At 38.8% G+C, this 4,427-nt stretch overlaps 1 long non-coding RNA gene across 1 annotated transcript; it reads right to left on the bottom strand.

Moving 5' to 3' along the window:
- Positions 1–2,069: 2,069 nt before the first annotated feature.
- On the bottom strand, positions 2,070–3,735 carry LOC140687217 (uncharacterized). The gene is made up of 4 exons (XR_012061390.1): positions 3,595–3,735; positions 3,339–3,496; positions 2,940–3,060; positions 2,070–2,229 (listed from the first exon to the last, which is right to left on the bottom strand). It is a non-coding gene; the product is annotated as an uncharacterized lncRNA (long non-coding RNA).
- Between the last annotated feature and the right edge of the window lie 692 nt (positions 3,736–4,427).

A 4,427-nucleotide genomic window follows, 5' to 3' on the forward strand; every position in this document is an offset into this window, starting at 1 on the left:
CCATTTCTCACAGACACAGCGCTCTGTGCAGCAAATGACCTTGATCAGCCCTTGATCATCTACCTGCCACGCCCACCAGGCTTCACCATACAGGCAGGAAAGCTGGCTTTCAAGTGCATACAAAGCCATTCCTTGTCTAACCTGGGTTCTTCTGTGGTTTCTCCAGCCTAAAGGCAGCCATGAAACTGCTCACAGTTTGTACATGAGCCACACTACCTCTCTCCATCTGTCTCCCCACCTATACTACTTAGCTATGAACATTTTGAGAATCTTCGACACAAATTTTTAAAAACAAAAAAGAAAGGATTCTGGAACAACTACTTGATACTTACAATTTTAAATGACAAATTACAAAGTGAGTATTTACAAACCGAATCTTCCTTTCTAAATTTCAGTTTTAAGCGTTTAAAAATATAATAGCAAAAAATTTTCACTTACAAAATTGACAAAAACATAAACAATAATCTGGAATAAGTTAAAAAATAATGCCCATGTTCTAAATGGAGAAACTTCAGGGATGTGCTGAGGGGTAAAGTAAGAGGTGAGAATGTAGAGACATCAACAAATTGCATGGAGGAAAGCAGTTTTGTAAAGATGTAAGTTCTCATCAGAATAATTCAAAACTTACTGAAAACTCCCATGACAACTCCAATCTGATTTTTTTTTAACTTGAACAAAATATTTTGGAATTCTTCAGGAATAATAAAATCATAATACTAGACAAGAAAATTTGGGATGGAAGAAAAGAATGAAAAAAAATTCAGACTGCCAATTATTAAATAAATTTTTACAATATGTAAGTTATGGTGCTGGAGTAAGAAAGGCAGATTGACAGAAGGGAACCATGAGCTCAAAAAGAGACTCTAGTGTACATAAGTATTTTGTAAAGGTGGGATTTCAAATCAAAGAGAAAAGTATGACTTCAGTAATTGTCCTGAGACAATCAGACAATCACCTAGAAAGAATAAATACTATTCCTCTCATAAGGACCACAAGATAATTTACAGACAGTGATGTAAATATAAAAAAGTACTAATAACAGCAAATACAACACTTTGCTCTTATTAACTCAACTTACCCTTACATTAACAAGTACTATTATCATCTCCATCTTAGAGATTAAAAAAAACCTACAGAGGAGATTTATTCCAGTATAAGAAATTATTTTTAAGAATAATTTCAAAGATAAAACACATAAGGAATACATTTATTATCATAAGAATATTTTGAGACACTACCAAAATAAAAATCCTCCTAAACAAAATGAAAGGCAAGAAATGACAAGAAAAAGCTCTGTGATACATGTTGTTGAAGACAAGAAGTTAATGTTCATAACATACAAAGAGCTGTCACAAAGCAACAAGAAGCTCCCCCACTTAAATGTGTGCAAAGGATAAAAGGAATCATTCATTTTAAAAAAGTCAAATGGCTAATGAGTGAAAAATGCTCAATACCTCACTGGTCAGCAAATGCAAACTAAAACAATGAAAAAGCACTTTTGCTCATCATATTGGCAAATATTTTTAAAAGATATTCTATCTAGTATCCATCTGTGGGAGAAGAAACCATGAGCGACATTTTCAGAGGACGACATGTCAATGGATATGTAAACTCTGAAAAACGTACGTACACACTGACTCAACACCACTTCTAGGAATCGTTTCCTTTAGGAAAAAACAAATTTAGTCCAAAAAGATGTACCCATCAGGGCATTTACACAGCACTGTTTACAATGGTGGGAAGAAAAACTGAAGTGAAATCATATCCAGCAATAGAGAATTGGTTACATAAGTAATTGTGCATCTTTTCATTCCCCTATGGAAGGAATTTCTAGAGTTACTTGAATGGAGTCTGTGATGAATGTAAATGTCACATCCAGGGACTAAATTTCCAGAAGCCTTAACTAAAGGAATACTCATAAAAGATCACAGGAATGTCTGTACAAGAAGGATGCCAGTCAAATATCCTTTCTGACAGTGGAAAATGGAGAAAACTTAACTGTCCACCATCAAGACAATGATGCGGTAAATCATGACGAGCTGCGAGCAATGAGGGAGCCGGCGTTTCGCCGTGGTCCAGGACCTTGTCCACAGCATTCTCTCACCAAAGGTGTGCGTGGGAAAGAGACCACACCCGCAAATCAGGAGACCCCTCCACTCTATCTGAAAGGACCGTGTGAGTCTGGAGTGGGAAGACGTCTATGATATACACCTGAGTGATTAAAGCGAGCTGCAGAAAAACATATAGTATGGTCTCATTTTTAAATAAAGCATATATACACACACGTATACATGGAATTCTCATATGTGTGTATATATGTATGTCATAGGCATAAAGGTCATGAAACATATATATCAAATTTTCAACAGTTTTTACTCTTCGGAAATAAGGGGAAGGGAGGTAGGGCCTTCCTGTACCACCACAGTTCTCTTTTCAGTATTTCAGTTAAGTATACTTGGAATTTAAAAGTTTATTTAAGTCCGAAGTAAAATGGACAATGCCTCCACAAGACAGAATGCTATACTGGTCATCAAAAATCATGCCAGAGGAGATAGAATATTGTAGAAAAACATATAAAAAGCCGAATGGAAAATGGAGGTGTCCACACAGTAAACAGTCACAGAGTGCTCTCTGGTTTTTTATGACAGAGGTGATCCACACTGATGAAAATATACGTTAACGTGTTAATTATTATCTTTGAATAGCGGGACAAGGATAGCCTCTTTTGCCCCCTTTTTCAGAGTTATTATTTTAAATGCACATTCTTTTTCATCTGAAAAAAGCATTTTTAGGTGTGTAGTACTACGCATTGGAGAATAATACAAGAATACTTAGAGAAACAAGTAACTAGGAGACAAAGCAGCAGCATCACACAATGTAGGAAGGGCGATCCTGATTAACACCACGCAGTTACATAAGGACCCAAAAAGTGAGAGCACCTGCTGTAACAGGGCGTGGCCCCCTTCTATTTGTCAGCAGTGTCTTCAGGGCTGAGGCAGTTCTGAGCACGGCCAGTGTCAGTGCTGGTGTCTGGATTGATGCTACTGGGGGTGAGGGCACCTGCAAGCCGAGAGGAAGAACAGAAATCATCCTCTGCCTTTTCTGTCTTGTTTCTTTGTTACTTTAAAAGAGAGGCATATATAAGATAAACCGTGTATCTCCCCAAATGAAATTTCAGTAATGAAACCGTTTTTAAAGACTTCACAGCTTATATTCTGCCTATAACTGTCTTTTCAACAAAGATCATATTTATTAAATGTTAGTTAACTCAGTTAATTAACTCCCTGTTGAAACATTCTAGTAAAGAACATGAAATGCAGTATGTAAAAGAACCACACCTGCAGTGACTAGCTCAGCTGTCTTGACGGCAGTGCAGTCAGCCCCCACCATCCCGTGGCCCTGAGCTCCTGATGCTGGTAAGAGATTACGCTGCCGCCTCAGATGGAGAGAAACGGTGAAAGCATTTCTTGAACCCTACAGCACTGACAAAACATAACTGACAAATCCCAGGCCCCTTTGAGGCTCTCATTTTCTGTTTCTGGCCAACCCCCGTCAATGAGCAGAACCACCCAATTCCCGAGCCATGGGACTCACGTGGGAAGCAGTTTTGGAGAAATTTCCAGGTATAGAATGTAACCAACTATACATAGAACTCTGAAAAAAGAAAAGATGCCATACTCTGATTTTGGAAGACACTCAAAATATTCTACTAAGCCTTAGTAGCTGGAAAGGCTGGGCTTCTCCTAAGTCACTTATTTATTTCACAGACAGTAAGCATCTCCCTGAAATCCTGCTTCCCTGTGTCTGCTGGGAGCTTGAAGCACACTGCTGCTGACGATCTTATAAGTCACATGGCAGAGGCATGTGTCTTACGCCTGCAACCCTCACACAGGCTCGCCTCCTAGCCTCACTGTCTGAACTGGGCCCCATTTTCTCACCTGTTTATTTGGTATCTGTTCTTCTGTAAGCTACCTGAAATGCGTTTTGGAACATGTCAGAAGAAACAGTGGGTTGAGAAATGGACAGATTGAGAGGTGAGAGATGGGCAGACAGAGAGAGAGACACCAAGAAAAGGGGAACAAATAAAATTTCCTATGCAAAACCCTCTTCTAATCAGGGAAGGAAACCACCACGGAAAAGTGTGAAGAGGCAGGTAGCTTAGGACTGTTTCCTGGATTCCATGAAAAGTAACACCAAGAGATGAGAGGATAGAACTTTAAATAGTAAAAGAAAAAAAGCACGCATGCTTGAAAAATATATCTACAATATGTACTTTCTAAAGAATAGACTGAAATCAGCAGGGCCCAATAACACTATACTTGGGTATTTACAGAAGTGAGAATCCCATCTCCAAACCACAAGGCATCCCTTCAGAGCACTGACAGTCTACATGGGGCGGTCATAAAGCCGTCACCGCAAAAGCTATG

This window comes from Vicugna pacos, chromosome 19 (genome assembly GCF_048564905.1).
Source record: "Vicugna pacos chromosome 19, VicPac4, whole genome shotgun sequence".
In the NCBI taxonomy this organism is placed as follows: Eukaryota; Metazoa; Chordata; class Mammalia; order Artiodactyla; family Camelidae; genus Vicugna; species Vicugna pacos.